This window comes from Callorhinus ursinus, unplaced genomic scaffold, assembly GCF_003265705.2.
Source record: "Callorhinus ursinus isolate GAN/ISIS: 27379988/994484 unplaced genomic scaffold, GSC_fseal_2.0 scaffold73, whole genome shotgun sequence".
Taxonomy (NCBI): domain Eukaryota; kingdom Metazoa; phylum Chordata; class Mammalia; order Carnivora; family Otariidae; genus Callorhinus; species Callorhinus ursinus.
Genome location: NW_027397135.1, coordinates 3,417,186 through 3,436,686, shown reverse-complemented (window position 1 = coordinate 3,436,686; position 19,501 = coordinate 3,417,186). Strand labels below are relative to the sequence as shown.

At 43.0% G+C, this 19,501-nt stretch overlaps 1 long non-coding RNA gene across 2 annotated transcripts in view; it reads right to left on the bottom strand.

Moving 5' to 3' along the window:
* LOC141371479 (uncharacterized) overlaps window positions 1-19,501 on the bottom strand; it is a 166,789-nt gene that overhangs the window by 131,903 nt on the left and 15,385 nt on the right. The window lies entirely within an intron of this gene.

Sequence of the window (19,501 nt, the reverse complement as noted above, 5' to 3'; positions counted from 1 at the left end):
CCAATTATTGTTAGTACTTGAGCGAAGACCATCTTCCAAGCACAAGATTAGCCTTGCGTGGCTATGGTTGCCAATTTGGCAAAATTACAGTGGAAGATGTGAACAGTGGTAATGTGGTTGTCAGTATTCTGTCAAAGATTCTCCTGGAGGAGTTAGACCCCGGGGTCAAGTGATTCTGCAGCTATGGTCTTTGCCACAAAAGGGGCTGCCATGATCCAAGTACAGCAGCTTCGCCAAACACAATTCGGTTTGGCTTTACATCTTACGTCGGAGTAAGGATTGCTTGCAGGCAGCGAATGGGAATCACTTCGAGCTTCCTGTAATAGTGATGATCTATCAATATGAATTAGCTTCTTAGGTAGTATGCAGGCTGCTTAAAGAGAAGAGAGGACTCTCCCCAAAAAAGTCTTCCTGGCAGAGATCGTGGACCTGGCATTACAAAGAGTATGTTATGGCTTTATGACTTATTTATAACAGATTTTTCTAAGGCACTGTTACAAGACTCTGAAACTTTACGATTTAAACAACTCCCCTTATCTGGCCGCCCCTCCCCCCCACTAGACACAGCCCTCCCAGCACTCATTAACTCAGTCCTGTCTCCTCTGGATACCTTAGTGCTGGGATCCTGAAGTCATATCCGTGCGCTAACTCCCTTATGCTCAGGATGCAAATGCCAGTAGGGCAAAGGTCTGAGAAGCTATGCAAAATGGAATTTTTTAAAAAGCACTTTCTCTTCTTCCTAATAACATGACAGTACAAGATAAAGGATTTATAATTTAAGACCCTGAGGGTGTGGAAACATCAATAATGAAAATCAAACAACTTTAGGCTTGTGGGGTTAAATATAGAATATATATTTATGGCTTAGTTGTAATTGTTGGGCATGTCTAGCCTTGCCATATATTGTTGACAGATCAGGCGGCAGCTGTCCCATTGTTTATTCTTTTTCTCAGCTTTCTGACATTGGCTTGATTTATAGTTGTTGGCGATAAATTACAAGGTTGAATCTAGCTTCTAACCCTCTAGCTGAAGATTTCCCATTACCTGGTTAGGCAAGCTAAATATTGCACTTAAAATAACATCAAAATCGTACTAAAGGAAAATCATTCAAACGAAAGTGAATGCCAACGGTCTTGAAATGAACCAGCCACACCCCATGTGGCAGCATGGTAGAGTGGAAAACACACAGCAGTCCCGTCAGCAAGTCTGGCTTCTATAATTTAAGCAAGCCACATCGTCTCTGTGAGTCTGTAAGTTACTCCTTCTCCAATCCAACCAACCAGTCTCAAGATTCTGTGCCTCTAGAGATGATTTTTTTGTAGCACTTAGGACACGTTCCGCTGTAAGTGTAAGAAACAAAAGACCCAGCTAAAAATGGCTTAATAATAAAGGCATGTTTGATAATACCTAACAGGAAGTCAGTGCACAGGGTAATTCCAGGGACATTTGCTTGGTAGCTCAGTGACGTCAGCTGGCCTGCACAAGTCTTGTCTCCAGGGTCACAAGATGACTGCTCCTGGTATCACATCCTCACACTGTGACATTCACAGAGAGGAACGACGAAGTTAGCGTGGGCCAGTCATCATCCTCGCTCTGCAGTGGGCTCAGGGATACGAGGAGGGTGTGAACAAGTCTGCGCTCAGTGAGGTGAAGGTGATGGCCAGTGGTGGTTCAGTAGGCGATGTGTGGTGTAAACGTGCACACAAGACTCACTGGTAGGTTTCAGAGTGGTCCAGAGGCACAGGACGTACCCCAGATGACAAATCTTTCTAGCCAAGTAACACAGTTCCATTGGGTAGAGACTGCCCTCTTTATTTCGCAATTTGACAATTATCCCCTTTGGAACATATTCCCAGTTGGCTCAAAGCACTTGGGAGCACATGTTAAATTCCACAAGCAGCATCTCCTAAATCTACCAAATGTATTTAAATCCTGATCCCGGGAACTAGTAATGAACAAAAAGCACGATACTCCACGATGTAGATTACGGGGGGAAATCTGTTCCATCGTTACTGTTTAAGCCTTACTCAGGGGTGATGGTGGGGGAGGGAAGAAGAGGCCGTGTTGCTTCTAGAACTCATCATGGTCAAATTGTAAACTTCTGATAATCAGTTTTTACTGCCCTTGTGGTTGCATGATTTCCTTGCAAAAAGATCCAGAAGTCTCCCCATACCAGCTATCCCCGCCTTTCCATTTTCAGGGGGCTTCTTCAATTCAAGATGGTTTTTTGCCTGTGACCAACATAATGCTGTCTTCCCTTCCTTTGCGGGAATGGGGACACAGATAAAATAATTCATGACCAGGAGACATGTCATGTGGCTCCCACTCTGTCCTTTAATCTCAGGCATCATTATATTGTCTGAAATCCTGTTGTTACTGGCGAGGGAGAGAAAAATGGGGTTTTCTGTTGGCATGAGGCTAGAGTCCTTCTCATCTCGGTCAATGAACTGGGGCTGCAATGTAGAGTTTGAGGGGACAGGCATTCTAGAAGAAGAACTGCATTCATAAATTATAAGAGTTGAGGAGCCAAATATCGGAGGGTGAATCAGGATGTTTTCAGCAGTCAGAGAAGCAGGACAGAGGTGGATGTCAACTAGGAAATGGATCCAAAAATTCAGAATCAGGGCAGTGTGAGCAAGAGAAAGCACAGAGGATCAAGGGAACAGGGAGAGAGAGAAGGGGACTGAGCAACTGACGTATACGCCGATCAGTCGGCCTGGCTCAACCAGGAGCAGACCGATAAAAACGGTCTTCCATATCATTTATACTATCCATTTATTGCAACTTTGAGACTGTAAGTGATGAAAATAAGAATGTATTTCTAATGTTGGGGGGAAATTTCAGAGTGGTTGCTTTGGGATCCAAAGCTGTTTATTCTCAGCGTCACATGAGGTTCTGTCCGCTCCCTTTTCCTGATATTTTAACCTCAACTTACTCCAGATTCTTTCTAGATTTGAAGATAATTGCTCACATGCAGTTGAACTTTATCTTTGAGAAGAACTCACTGATGTGGAATTTGTTGTGTCTGCCTTCCTGTTATTGCTACAGATTTAGGTGCGCTTTTTTACAGAGCATCACAAAGAAGTAGCCCTGAGTCACTACGCATATAGGTTTGAGTACAGATGAGAATTCAGTCTACAGGTTCACATTATATAGAACAACGAAACCGTATTATCGTTTATGTGCTAGGACTGAAAAGAATCAGATCATTTTCAACAGATGTATATGTATATTATACAATAATTATTATATTACATTTGAATTGCATCATATTTTATAAATATGTACTTATAAAATATATAAATATACTAAATATATATCTATCAATTTGGAGAAGGTTTGTGGTTTCAGCTAAGAGAAACCTTGACTAATAGGGACTTAACCAAAAAGAAGCTTGTATTTTTCAGTTAATGCCTCTGGAAACAGACAGCCCGAGAACCGCCTTTTTATCTTTCTGTGCTGCCATTCTCAGCATGATGCCATGCTACCTCGGTGTCGATAGATGGCTGCTTCGGCCCTAACCATCTCATCTGCGTTCTATGCCAGAGGTAAAGGAAATCACTGGTACCACTTATCCCTTTCTCAGGAAAGGATAGGCTTCATTGGCCAGAACGGAGTCACACGGACATTGCTAGCTGCAAAGAAAGCTGGAAAAGCGTGTGTTTAATTCTCCTAGGCTTCATTGAGGAGGTGGCCTAAGGCAAATGGGGTTAGGGATGAACTTGGAGCCAACCGGCCAAGCTTGACTGGCACACCCTGCTACAGTCAAAGTCCCACAGAGGGACGATATTAAAATCTAAAGGCAAGTTCTTATCTAAATGAAACTTTGTGTGACATATCGCAACAGCCCGGAAAAACAGGAGAAGCCTAAGGTTTCACAGACTGAATTGAACAGTCTGAGAGCTGGCAAGTATGAATTATATAAACAATTTTCTAAATTTAATTTATTTGTGGGGTGCCTGGGTGGCTCAGTCCGTTAAGCGTCTGCCTTCGGCTCAGGTCATGATCCCAGGGTCTTGGGATCAAGCCCCACATCAGACTCCTTGCTCAGCAGGGAGCCTGCTTCTCCCTCTGCCCTTCCTCCTGCTTGTGCACTCTCTCTCTCAAATAAATAAATAAAATCTTTTAAAAAAATAAATCTAATTTATTTACTCCTTTGCCTTCCTATTTTTCTTTAGTTATACCTACATTTTCACAAAAGAAGTTCAGAAATCTTTTAAAGGTATATAAATTACTACAAAGTAACACAAGTGAAAATTGGAGCAAAGGAATAAAGGCTGATTAGCTGAAACTTTCATGGTGATCCCTTTCACAATGAACGCAAATCAAACCATCATGCCATATACCTTAAACGTATACAGTGTTGTTTTTTTTTTTTTTTTTTGGTTAATTATTTCTCAACAAAACTGGGAGAAAAATTTAAAAAAGGAATAAAGATGAGAGCAAATTGGAAGCAGGAATTTGACTAAAAATTCATCCCTTGTTGAGGTAAACAGATAGTATGGGTAAACCCAAAATTTGCCTTTAGTCTATCTCTTTAGCCTTATGTTCCCCCTAAAAGAGACCCTACTAGGTCTCCTTCAGTTGTAGTGGGAATGAGCTCTCCCGGGTCCTGGAGCAACATCTGTGGGAAAAGCGGGTATCCATCCATGGGTGACCTCCTCCCTCCCTTACTGCAGCCGCTTCTTGGGACTGAGGTCTCCACAGTGACTCGGCCACTTGCAGTGTTTTTTTCAGTGCTTCTCCTGTTCAGGGACATTTGATTATTATTATTCAGTTAATACACATTTTTGGTTATTTTCTTTCTTGGGTTAAAGGAGAAAGGAGGGAGATTTAGAAACTGAGGATTTCCAAGGTGTCAGGGCCTGGCTGTGTGTCTCCCTGTGGCTCCTTCAATCTTTCTGCTGGCTTGGAAAGAGTTGTGTATTATAGGTGGGAGGCTGAGGTTCAACCAGGCTTGTCATGTGCCCACAGTTCAGCCCAGTCATTGGCACAGCTAGGTTTCGAGCGTGGATCTGACTCTGCAGTCCAGGCCCGTCCATGATGCCACTTTAAAGGACGTGCCTTTATTCATAAACCCGAGGTCCACTGTCAGAGCTGGACATCTGAAGCTTAGCCCTTCTCCTTCTGCACTGTTCTCTCTGCTCCTCAACCAATTTCTCTGAAGGCTATTCTAGGAAGATTCCTGGGCTTGGAATTAGAAGGCTTGCTCGCCACTTTCTGCTCTTTGACTCAAGAGCTGTGTGACCTCGAGTAATTCACTGAAGCCTCCTGAAGCTGGGTTTGCTCATTCAGGGACAGAGGGTGATGACAGTGTCCCAGTCACTTGGAGGCAGGGGTGGTGGGAGGAATGGATTGCCATAAAGCTCAAACGGGATCCACTGTGGTACACTCCTTGGAAGAAGCATAAGCTTCAATCACATTCCATGTGTTGTCTTATTTATTTATTACTGGGATCTCATGTTGTGGTTCCGGAGAAAACACAACATTACTTTTCAGGCACCGGTTCGCTTGTTTAGGAGACACCAAGAACCCTCTGTCTCCCATTCCCAGCACCCACCACACTGGTGGCTTAGTGTGTACCAACATCAACGTCAGCGACGTTGCCATGTTGAGCGGTCACTTCAACAATTCCTGAAGTCTGAAGGAGTGAATCTCTCTTAGCCTGTATTACATGCCACAGGGGTAGTTCCTCCTGAAAGGGGGGGCTTTGGGGGTTATGTCAAAGGGAAACAGTTTTTGACTCAGACATCTCACACAGCTGATCTTACACATGGCTGTTAGAGCAAGAATCAATGCTGGAAAAGTAAGCACAGAACTGCTGGATAAATAGATCCTAACTGATTGGCACTTTCGTGCCTCCCTAGAACACGACCTGCATGGAAACCGCACTTACTCACACACAAAAGGACATGCACACTTGCACTCCTTGAGGTGGGCTCACGTGCACAAACACATGCCATTGCACAGGGAACCTTCAAAGAGCATTCTTGGGGAAGAAGGTCGACTTTGGAAAGCCAGCTAAACATCTTGCAGATCCTGTGGGGATGGTAGCCACCATGCAACCACAGACTCGGGCTGTCTCTGGATCCAGCCCTCTGGATCTGCAGTCCTCTGACTCAGGATTGTTTCAAAAATTTAGGGAAAAAAAATAAGTGGAAAAAATTATTTTCTCATAAAGAATAGATGCAAAGCAAAATCATCTTCTACCTAGACTCCAGGAAGGTATTTTTGGATCTGACAACCTGGACATAAGACATCTGAAGCAGGGGCTTCTCAGCATGACTTCCTAACCCGGGGCCCAGCTCAGGAAGTGTATGTGCACAGGACAAGCACCAGGCTGGCGCTCGAAAAGAAAATGGAAACATTTAAAGGAGGCAGTAGGAACATTTTTTTTTTTGACTGTGCAGCAAATCAAGCAATGGAATAAATTACTTGGGGAAACATTTGGGGCTCCCTAAATAGAAACGTTCAGGAGAAAACTGAGATGGAACACACACATTCCCATTGTCATGATTAAGCAGTGTTTATTGAGTGTGGACAGGGTACGAGGTAGCTTTCCAAATGCAGAGGCACCCCTAGTTCCTGTGGAAAAGTGTGGGGAAGAGCTGCATGTTGGCATCTCCCGGCTGTGGTGGAACCCATGACTCATGACCCTACTGGCTGGCTGTGGCAAGTTCACAAACTCTTAAGATGCCTCCTGCTCAGGAGACTATGTCTTGGGTTGCTGATGAACACAGAAACATTAATTATTGTGATCGTTAATGGTAGTTCAAATAATTAATGCACTTAGGGTTCTATGTGTTATCTTACTTGTTATCATGTTTTAAAATCTCACTAATCAGACAAATCATCTCTCTCAGGTGTTTGATAAATTGTGATTGGTAATAGCAACTAAGTCATGATGTCATTTTTGAATAGAAACAGGCTGGTTAACAGAAAAGGGTATGAATACAGGGAGACGTGGTAGAAAGGCATATATGAGACAGAGAGAAAGGTAAAGTCTAGAGAAGCTTTTGTTCTTGTCCAGAATCTGATTATATATCAGAATAATCTTATTGTAATACTGAAGGGGGGAAATTGGTTGGTCAAAACCATCATAAAAGCCTTGCAGAAAGATCTGACTTTCCTTAGAATCACTTTACTGATGAAAAATAGGAACACAGTTTGAATTGGTTCATTGTTTCACAGAGAATCCATACTCTTGATTCATTTTTTGGTTACCTTCAATACTGACAACCAAACCAAGAACTAGGGAGATAGTTTCATTAACTATCATTCCACTGGGGTCTGGTTGACCAGGCCCAGACGTTGACCCATGAAACAAAGCAGCACTTGTCATCAGACAGAAGAAAGGATATTATGTTATCCTCCCCAAGTTGTGACTTCTGGCTAGTCAACTGAGCATCCCCTTTTTCTGCATTGATGGGCCCTTCCAGTGAGGCTAACATAGGTCCCTTTTCCTATCTTTCCTTTTCTGTCCCTTTAACCTTTCTGCATCAATTGTGTGACTACTACTTCCAGAAAATAAGGGGAGAGATACTGACACTGGAATCATTATCCTGTTGGTAACGCCCTTGAAATATCATCCCCTTGATAAAACCCTCCTGCAGAGGTAGAAATGGAAGTACCTCCATAAAGGGGCCTTGAGAATTATAGGTTTTCATACACAGCATTGGTGCAGAGTATCATAGAATCAGTCATCTTCAGAAGAACACTTGTCAGATTCTAGGAGTTACTAATGACCTTCCTTTCAGAGTATTTAACCACATCACAGAAGTCAGAGAACAGAACCAAAGAATCCACATACCCTATCTAATTGCAGATATCAAATAGTAATAGCTTTCTTTCCAGTTGAAGATGTCGGGATGCCTGGGTTGCTCAGTTGGTTAAGCATCTGCCTTCGGCTTGGGTCATGATCTAGGGGTCCTGGGATCAAGTCCCACATCAGGCTCCCTGCTCAGTGGGGAGTCTGCTTCTCCCTCTGCCTGCTGTTCCCCCTGCTTGTGCTCTCTCTCTCTGACAAAGAAATAAGTAAAATCTTAAAAAAATCCAACTAAAGATGAAGAGGAAGAAAAAAAAGACCGACATAAGAGCTAAGTTGAAAACAGAAAGTACCCATAATATTTGACATTCAGCAGAAAAGTATTCTTCCTACAATAATTTTGATTACAATTATTTAGGAATAATAAAGGAACAAAGGAATGGCTGGAAATAAAGGAAGGGCTGGAAGGTAAAGTTGAAGATGTTTCTCAAAACACAGAGCAGAGATACGAAAAAAATATGAAAGAATAAAGAAAGAAAGAAACAATGGGAGCATTAATCCCAAAGTGCCAACATCTGATTAATAGTCAGGGGCTGTGGTAGCACGGTTTGCTTCTGTTGTGGTGCTAGTGGTTGTTATTGTTTATGTATTAGTACAAATAATAGCTAACATTTGTTGAATGTTTTCATTGTACTGGAATCTGGGCTAAGGTCCTAACCCGCAATGTCTTGCTTTATTATCCTACCAGTTTTTTCAATGGAACCATGGGGCTAGATCAGAAGAATCTTTGGAAGGTAAATGATTACGATGTGGTTACTGAGTGTATTTAGTTGTGGGGAAGAGAAAATAGTCAAGGGGTGACTCTCGGGTGATTGGATGACAACAACTGAGATCAGAAACGCAAAATTAGGAGCAGACTTTTGGGGGGAAGAAGATACATTCAGTTTTAACATGTTGAGTTGAAGGTGCCTGAAGGATATCAGAAGGAATAAGATCAGTAGATAGTTGGCTTAATGAGCCTGAGGTTCAGAGAAAGTCCGGGCCAGAGAGAGACTTAGAAATCACCCACCTATCGGCTGAAGCCAGAGCAGATCCAGTCACTCAGAGGAAGTCTGAGTGTAGACAGAAAAGAGCTGAAGGCCAAGGCTAAGGCAGCTTGAGGGAGAGAGATTAGGAAGGAGCACTCCATGAGTGGGGGTCCTGGGACCAGAGTGTCAAATGGCCACGGGACAAGAGAGGCCTGGGGAGGAAGTGGTCAGGGATGGGCACCAGTGCGCTGGAATTTTCTGCATAAAGGATGATTGGTAGGTGGTATTTGTCAGAACAATTTTAATGTCATTCTGGGAACAAGCCAGATAACAGCTGAAGAATGAATGAGAAACGAGTTCATCAAGTTCTTTGCCAGCTTCATGTGTGAATTGAATGTATAAGGCTTCTATCAGTAGATATTATGGGATTAAGTGATAATGTCTGCAGAGTATTTAGCAAGGTGCCTGGCATATAATACAGGCTCAACAAATGCTGGAGTTGTACACATATACACATGTATTACTTTTTTAAACCAGTGTATTATAGTGCTTGGGTGTATACATTTTGGATCTGGATAGACTTGAATTTGTTTAATTTTGCCACTGTGTACTCGTGTAAATTTGGACTGGTCATTTTGTTTCTGTGTCTCTTTTTTCATCTATAAAATGGGGTGGAGAAGTATCTACCTTCTAAAATGATTTCTAGGTATTATCCATTTTTTTCTATTATGAATGGTATATTAATTTCTGAATATTTGTTTTGTCCTCAGGCTGAACTCTCATATGAGTATGTGAATTCATATAGTCAGGGTTTGTCTGGTTATGTAATGGTGAATACAGTTTGGTTTAACGCTGGTTTGAGTTTGTTCTCCCTAGCATTCTCTTTTCCCCAAAGGAAAGGCAGAAAGCCAGGTCTTTTGTATATCTCTGCCCTGGGTATTTCCACAGGGCAGACTCCTGCTAAATTTGGAAAAGGCAATGGTGGGTATCTGGAATAGGAAGGGAGGAGAAGACATGGCCCAGGGCAGAGAAGGAGAGATGGATGGAGATGGGCACCTACCATGAGGAGCAGTGGAGACTTGCAGGAGGCTGGACAGTGTCCCGAGACAGTGGCAAGGTCTCAGTTCTTGTAGGACCTTGTAGCCAACACAATAGTGTCCCAGCACCAGCCAGCTGGGGACCTATAAACAGAGGGATTTTCCTTTGGTGAAGACCCAGGAAACATTGGAACGAGGGGAAGGCAAAAAATCATAATGGAGATTCAATTTGCCATTGATTTGTGTTGATTTGAGAACTAAAGAAATGGACCGTGTCTTGCACATGAGTTTGTGCACTGGAAAACTGTACCTGCAGCATACTCATACTATCTACCAAGACATACATATTAATTTTTATTTTCCTGAGATTTTCCCATTATTTTTATTTCTTGCCTTATTATTATTCCTTGCCTTATTATTATTCTGACCAGAACTTGCAAAATAATGAAGAGGCCACAAGTTAAGAATGAGGAACAATTTAGGGGTGTCTGGGGGACTCAGTCAGTTAAGCATCTGACTCTTGATTTCGGCTCAGATCATCATCTCAGGATTGTGAGATCAAGACCCACATTCGACTCCATGCTCCTTGCAGGGTCTGCTTGAGATTCTCTCTCCCTCTCCCTCTCCCCCTCCCTCCCCAGTTTCTCTCCCTCTCTAAAAAAAAAAGAGAGGAACAATTTAGCCATGACCTGCCAGACCAAGACATCTGAGGGGGACATAGGCAAGATAGATGATGCATTCAAGCCCATTATGGGAAACTAGGTGATCTCTCTCACCCCTCGCTACTCCTGCCATCTTAAAATTTAGGTGCAGGGGACAACTGGGAGACAACAAATAGAGTGAGGTTCATTCACTGGCATATGGAAAATTGAAGGGAGGCTCATGGTAGAAATTCAGTGCAATTACAGAAAAACAAAGTAAGTTACCTATCCTGGCCACCAATGTATGTAGATTAAGATTCATTCCCACTCTTAGTTCAATGCTTCTGGAAATTTCTACCTTGTATAATATCCTCATGAAAGCAGGTATGGCAAAAACTAATTGAATGTTACTATGCTAACCAGGGACTCATAAATTATTATTTTTTTCATCTTTAGTTCTCTTTCAGTATCTGTTAATACAGATAATCATCACACTTAAAAGTTTTCTCGTATTGTGAGAAATGAATATATGGATACCATATATATTGTATTTTAAGTAGGAAAGTTTAAGGTCAATTAATGTTTCTCCCCATCCCAAATCAAGGCCTTCAGAGAATCATCCTTCCCAGTAATCCCATCCAAAGGGCTCTGTGCTCCCACCTTTCCTCCTTGCCCTGCACCCACCCACTTTGCTTAGTTGTGAATAAGTTACCAATCACTCTGTTTTCACCCTAAAAGCTTGCTCCACCATCTAGACACTGACATTGAGTTCTCGTGGACATTCTCCTCCCAATCAAGCATGCCTACTTTCCTGGAGCTCCCAGATCCTTCAGAGCCTGGGGGTGGGGGAGAGCCACTCAGGATTCTTATTGCTACCCATTGTTGCTCTAAGTAAGAACGCAATTGAGTTTAGAGGTAGCGTGCTTGGACTTTAGTGGGATTGAAATCCTTGCTCCACCAGAGCACATCCTTGGACAAGTCATTTGGTCTTTCAGAGCCTCAGTGGCCTCTTTTGTAAATGGCAATATTATGAAAACCTACTTGAGCAGGCTGCTTAGAAGGTTGAAGGAGATCACACGTATGTCAAGCATATTGATCCATGCCCAGCAGAGGTGAGTGCTTGACAAATAATAACTAACAACGGCAATACCTTTATCATATTTTCACACTCGTATAAAATCAGCTTTGAGGCATTGGGTATCCAGTTGCCCATGTTCTGTGCCTGACCTCCCGTCAGCTTTTACATTCATTCTACCCTCTCTCATAGACCTTCGAATTCCTTAATGCCAAGGACTTCCTCACTTGCTCCACAGAAGAAACCCTTTCCCGTGGCCACACCTTGCATTTTTTCACTGTTTACAACTGTTTGCCTTTTGAAATCTTAAACTTTGATATTCCACTCTCTGAGAAACACTTCCTGTCAACTTTCTCCATCTGGCTCCAAACATACCATTTCACATCACCCATGCCTCTGATTCCTGGACAGTTAGATTTTCCACAAACTATCAGTCGCTTTCTGTCTTCACTTCTTTCTTCACCAAGCTCAGATCCCCAAGTCCGCCTACCATTTCATTATTGACATTTCCTTTTGGCCCCACCCTTTACTGTCCTTTTGTGGCCGCTGCCCTGCCAGAATCTGAGTCTAGCTCCCTCCCCACACGCTGTCCAATGTGGTGACCAGTGGTCCCTCTATTGAGCAGCACCAATTACGGAACACTTTTGTCATCACAGAAAGTTCTACTGGACAGCAATGCCTTATCCAAACATTGAACTTTTTCTCATCTACACCTGTGGTTCAGAACACTGTTGGGTTATACAGAATAGCTATAAGGTTGGTACCCCTTGTAACTTCAGTGTGTTCAACCTCAGTGGTCCTTAAGGATGCCGGAAGCTCTTCTGAATTAGCTCTGCCTCCTACTTCCTTCTGCCCCCATTACAGAATTTCAACTGTTTCCCCAAACCTTCCAACACACCACCTCCACCACCTAAAGGTTCATCACCCCTAGCAGATAAACTGGCCTTCCTTTTCACTGCAAAAATCAGTTATGATTAATGAGAATTCTCTTAATTCCCTTCTCTGTCAGTGATAACCCCATCTGTCTATGCCCACACTTTAGTTCTTCTTCCTATTTACAGAGAATCCTTCCACCTGTGCTTAGGATTCCCTCATCAGCCCACAAATATGTATTGAGCAGCTACTAAATGTCAGGCACAGTGTTAGGTTCTGAGATTTAGCTGTTAACAAAACAGTGTCTCTAGCCTCATTCTTATGTTCTCGGGCAGACAACAAAGAAAGATCTCAAATGGTCATAAATATAATGGAAAACAACAACAACAACAAAAAAAACAGGCTGGGTATTAGGGAGTGTCAGGGTGGAGTCAGTTGCTACTTTATATTAAGCAGTCAAGAAAGGCCTTATTGAACTGGGACAACTGACAGGAAAGTCAGGAAGTGAGCTAAGGAGCCGTCTGGTAGAGAAAATGAGGAAATTCCTGGCAGCAGGAGGGATAAGTGCAAAGGCTCTGGGGCAGGTATGGGCTCCGTATATTGTAGGGATCGCAAAGGGGCCTACATGGGTGGACTGTAGGGCCAAAGATAACAGAGAAGATGTGGTCAGGGGCATAGCCAGATCATGTCACTCCTTTCTGGTGCAGTAAGGACTCTGAGTGAGTTAAGAAGCCATGGAATGGTATGAGTAGGGGAGGGACCTCATCTGACTTACATTTTTTTAAAGGGTCATTTTGAGTGTTGAGTTCTGATCATTCTATAGAGGAAAGGATGGAACTAGGGATATTTGCTAGGAGGTTATTGCAATAATTCAGGTGCAGTGACAAATTTTGGTCAGTTGGGATGGTAGGTTCACCCAAGTGGCAGTGATGGGTTGGTAAGAAGTGACCTGCAAATGGGCCTATATTTTTTAAAGATTTATTTATTTATTTTTTTTAAAGAGAGTGCAAGCAGGGTAGGGAGGGGCAGAGGGAGACAGAAACACAAGCAGACTCCTCAGTGAGCACAGAGCCCGACGCGGGACTCAATCTCACAACACTGAGATCAGACCTGAGTTGAAACCAAGAGTTGGATGCTCACCTGACTGTGCCACCCAGGTGCCCCACAAATGGGCCTATTTTTAAATCGGTCAAAAGAGGGTCATAGACTATACCTGGGCTAGTACAGAAGAAGGGACAAGCAAGGGGCCAGCAGCCAGCCGCAAGAGGTCTGTGGCCCACCCCATGGTGGCCGCAGGTGGATGGACTCAAAGATGGCCTGAGAGCTCCCTCCAGAGAACGAGTCAGCTGTGAGCACATGCCAGGCCCAGAGGGCATGAGGCTGGTTTTGTTTTCTCTTGCTAAGTTTTGTTAGTGGTGGCACAGGCTCAGCTCTGGAGATGGGTGGGGGGTGGAGGGTTTGTTAAAGACATAAGAGCAGTAAAGGTGGGAGGCGATAAAGAGTCAAATACTTGCAGCAGCACAATAGATAGACGACACAGGGTGTGACATCTTTCTAACACCCTTAATTCCAAAGCCAGGTACCAGAAAACCTAAAGGGAATTCCTCTGAGAGAAAGGGACATGCTCCCAAGTTGGCAGCGTGGCAGTGGCCACAGGGGCGCGTTGATAACCCCTGCTCATGGTTTCAGTTCTTCTCCCCAGAGACCACCAGCACTCACCCCTCCAGCAAAAGGTCTGGGACTAAGATGTTAATGGTGTTTGGAAAAGTAGAAAGGTTATCTACTATTTTGAATGGAACCACAAAAGACCCGAATAGCCAAAGCAGTCTTGAGAAAGAAGAACGAAGCTGGAGACATCACATTTCCTGATGATCACGTTATCTTACAAATTGCAAAGCTGTAGTAATCAGAACAGTGTGGTACTGGCAGGAAAACAGACCCATTGACCAGTGGACTGGAATGGAGACCTCAGGAATAAACCCATGCGTATGCGGTCAATCAACTTGGGACAAAGGCCCCAAGGGTAGACAATGAGGAAAGACAGTCTCTTCGGTAAATGGTGCTGGGAAAACTGAACAGTTGTACGCAAGAGAATGAAACTGGACGCCTGTCTTACCCCATAGGCAAAAGTCAACTCAGAATGAACTAAAGACTTGAACAGAAGACTTGAAATTATAAAACTCCTAGAAGAAAACATAGATGGTAAGCTCCTTGACATCACTTTTGGTGATGAATTTTTGGATCTGACATCAAAAGCAAAGTCAACAGAAGCAAAAATAAATGAGTGGGGCCACATCAAACTAAAAAGCTTCTGCACAGCAAAGGAAACAATCAACTAAATGAATGGGACAAAATATTTGCAAACCACATATCTGATAAGGGTTAATAAGCAAAATATGTAAAGAAGCCATACAACTCCGTAATAACAAAGACCAATCTGATTAAAAAATGGGCAGAAGAGCTGAAGAGACATTTTTCCAAAGACATCCAGATGTCCAAGAGGTATATGAAAAGGTGCTCAATATCACTAGTCATCAGGGAAGAGCAAATCAAAACCACAATGGGACATGACCTCATACCTGTTAGATTGGCTATTATCAAAAGGACAAAAGATAACAAGTGTTGGCCAAGATGTGGCAAAAAAGGAACCCTTCACTGTGGGTGGGAATGTAAATTGGTGCAGCCAACGTGGAAAATAGTATGGAGGTTCCTCAAAAAATTAAAAGTAGAACTACCATATGATCCAGCAGTCCCACTTCTGGGTATAAAACTGAAGGAAATAAAAATCAACTATCTCAAAAAGATATTGCACCTCTGTGTTCGTTGTATCATTCTTCACAATAGCCTCGACATAGAAACAACCTAAGTGTTCACTGACTGATAAATGGGCAAAGAAAATGCAGTCTATAGATAAAATGGAATATTATTCAGCCATGAAAAAGAAGGAAATTCTGCCATTTGCAAACAACATGGATGAACCTTGAGGACATGATGCAATGCAAAGTAAATCAGACAGAGGAAGACAAGTACCGTATGATCTCACTTATACGTGGAATCTAAAAAATATTAACTCACAGATACAGAGAACACAGACTGGTGGTTGTCAGAGGTGGAGGGTAGGGAGTGTGTAAGGTGGGTAAAGATGGTTTAAAGGTACAAACTCCCAGTTACAAGATAAATAAGTCCTGGGGGTGTAGTGTACAACATAAACATAAAAATAAAATAAAGTTAAAAGAACAACATTAAAATCGGAAAGAGATGTGAATGGAATGGAATAGAAAGCTCAGCAACAGCTAGATTGATGGAATGAAGTGTACTGTTTATATTTGTACACAGTCAATAGGTCGTAAAAATGGCATTCCATAAAAGGAAATCAATAAATGATTCTGATTAAAGCTTTGAAAAAAAAATTGACGTTATAGCTCTTCCTTGTTCTGCATGCCAAAGTACAGCCCAGATATTTTGGATTCAAGAATAAAATGTCAAAAATCATTTAGAGAAACATGTAAATGGATATCTATTTAATTCCCTGATGGAGAAGAAGCTTCAGCATAAAGTAAAAGATTCCTAGATTAGTCTACAGAAAAATGTAAATTCTCTTTTGGTCAGAAATACTGTAAAGAGTAAAAATCTATCTGCAGTACTATAATTTGTAAAATTTTGGAAACAAATTCAATGTACAACAATAGTAGACAGGTTTAAAAATAAAGGCACATCTATGTGAGAGATTACTCTTCAGTCATTAATAGTTTCAAGGACTTGGTCCGTTGAAAATCATCACCATATAATGATAAATGAAAATTACTATACAAAATTATGTTTACAGTATGACTGCAATTTCATTTTATATATTCATGTAAAGCATGGTGTATATATGGTATATGTGTATGTATGGTAGGTACATGGTATATGTAAATGATATATATATCAAAATTTTAATTATTCCTGGGGAAGATGAGTGAGATTTATACTTTTGTCTTCATCTATATTTTCTACATTTTCTACAAGAATGTGTGTTTTTTTAAAAATCAAGATAGATGCCATTTAAAAAGCAGTAAGTTTGCATGGAGAGTGGCTGGATCAGAGAGAAGGCACCCCCCTTCATGCTGCCTTCAGGTTTTCATGAGAAAGCCTGCACCAGAAGAGGGCGCCTCAGCCTCTCCCCACACGCTGGATAGCTCAATTACCTATCAGGGATCAGGGATGCTCCCTCCACAAGTCAGTAGGATCCTAACTTGAAAAGTCTCACTTCCCTGGTGGTCACATTCCTTTTCCGGGTCTCCCAGAAATTTGTCCAGAAGGAGGATATATAGTTTTGAATGTCCCGTAAGAGTTCCCTCTGGTCACACTGTTAACAAACCCCTGTGTGGACGGCTTGTGTTTGGTCACCCCTCTGGCCCCGGCTGCTAGAAGCCAGGGGTGCCCCTTACCAGCAGAAGGCTGAGGCAAAACAGGATTCTATTCAATGGCTTTGCCTTACTGGCCACACACGGGTTTATGGAAGTGGCCCAGTTCACACCTACAACCTAACAGGCTGACCCAGCCACCAACTGTCCCCGAGCCTTACCTTGCTTCTTAAAAAGTACATGCTATTCTCCTTGGTATCAGTTAGGGGGCAGCAGATATCCTGGCATCTTCTTGCGGGCTAAAGGAAACTTCCAATTTGGAGATCCTCAAGTTGCTATATATTGTATGACTATTTTACTTACCCTGTAACGTGGCCTGGCAGCAACTTCCTGCATTAGCTGACCATTTTGGGAGCCTAAACCTTTCACCTAGTAAGAGTGCTTGTAACTCAATACCGAGCAAAGGTGAATCTGAGTAATAAATTGTCCTGGATAATTATTGCACTCGGCCTCAGCTGAGCCAGTTTCATCACCATCTAAGTATTACAAAGCCCCAGACTTCTCTTTTGGCCTATGGTTCTGTCTCTCACACACGCCTAAGTAAGCTTTATTTTGACGCCTTAAAATACCCTCAGGACGGTGCTTCAAGGAAAGGATGAGTGAAGACATCTATAAAATTATTTCTGCAAGGGACGCCTGGGTGGCTCAGTCGTTAAGCGTCTGCCTTCAGCTCAGGTCATGATCCCAGGGTCCTGGGATGGAGCCCCGCATCGGGCTCCCTGCTCCGCGGGAAGCCTGCTTCTCCCTCTCCCACCCCCCCTGCCTGTGTTCCCTCTCTCGCTGTCAAATAAATAAATCAAATCTTTAAAAATATTGTTTCTTCAAGGGCCCCGAGTTTAAGAGAATGAAGTATTGCTCCGCCCATAGTAAAAACATGTTTGCTCTGATGCATACGCATTATGCAGATGCTTTTCTTTTAACAATGATTATTTCTGGGAGGGATGCTTATAGGGGATTTACATCTCATATTTATCTCTACTTTCCACATTTCATACAAAGAACGTGTGTTAGAGAGAGAGGGGTGGGGACCGCTGACCAGCCTGACCATTTTTTTCAAAATGTCTTACAAGCAACAGTGGCTTGATGCTGAGCTTGTGAGCATCCTTGAGCCAAAGTCTTCCTTTGGTTTTAGTCACTTTGGTTTTGTCACCTTATGAGTTGTCAGTGGCTCTTCATCTGACAAACGCCGGAGGTGGGCACACAGGAGCAGAGAGAGGTAGACTGACCAGTGAGTTCCAGCCAGCGACGGAGCCAGTGTGTGGCCGGGTCCCCCCAGGACCGGTCTGCCCTGATGGCTTTTCATAGCTCGTCTGCCCCTCTCTCTGTGCTCCACAGAGCAGGAAACCCCGACAGTTCAGTTCAATTTGCAGAACTTTTTAGAGAAAGGAGAAGTAACACCTACTATGTAGCAGGCATGCTCTCTGTGCTTTGTAGGGCTTAGCTCATGAGTCATCACCGTAATCCTCTGAAGGGGGTGCCATTATTACCTGAGTTCATTGGTCAGGAACTGAGCTCCCAATGGGTCATTTGCCCAGCATCCTTCAGCTTGAAAGTGGTGGAAGCCGAATTTGAACCCAGGCAGCCTAGCTGCAGGACCAACTCCCTTAAATGGGACCTTTCGGCACATCTTCAGATGGAGTTTTTCCTATTTCAGATCCCTGGAGGTGCAGAGCCTGTGCCTTTGGTTACCAGGAGGCTATGGGTAGCTGCATCCACCTCGATCATTCGGGTCCTCTTCACGATGGGCTGTCCTGTCCAGTCAGATGCCACCGGGCCAGTGTAAGCCAAGGGTCATTTGGGATGCTGTGGTTCCAGAGACCGCCTCCCTCTTAAACCAAGGAAGAAGCTGTTTCTGGGGAGGACCTTCCTTCTTGGAACAAGGACCCTTGGTGAGATTTGGCCTTTACGTGCCGCCATCTGAAAGCTAAGCTCTTCTATGGGAGTTTGGATTGAAGGTTAGGGATGATGGCTCAGAGGGGGAAAGTGTGAAATGGTAATCGCTTTCATATGACACTTGAGAAATGTTATAATAAAGCTGAGTAAATTGGAGCATGAGTTAGCCCGGTCTTTTGCCTAATGATGTCACCCACTTTTTGCTTCCTCCAGCCTATGATTAATAAAAGGGGGATTATTACAGTAACTCATTCCTAGTGGGCAGCAGTGACGTCAGCAACAGCTGAGCAAACTGACTACATTTAGTCGTGCGTGTGTATGTGGGCATTTTTTTTTTCCCTGTGACTAACATGAAGCTAAGAGCATCTAATAAAACAAAAGTTCCTTGAAATTTGGGGAACTTACTGGGTGAACTCTTTTCTACAGGGAGCACCATTTTAATTTTTCTCATTTCACAGTTAAATCATGTTGGAGTTGGCCACATGACATGATTGGCTTGCTGCCCCTGTTCATTAGGTGATCCCAAATTGACCCCTGCTCTTTGGGAGAGAGGGTTTCTGAAGCTGTTTTCCTTCTAGTATAATGGCTCTTCCTTCCTGCATCATTCTGTCTCACCCCTAAGAAGGAACTCTGTGAGTATTCAGAAAAGGACGGTGGTCATCTGTTATTTTTGAAAGTTAAGGATGAGTTGTAGAATCCAGAGGTTCTCAACTGTCAGAACATTGTGCTTACGGTTTGCTTTTCCAAGCTGATAAAGGCTTACAGAGGTCCTGCTTGCTAGCT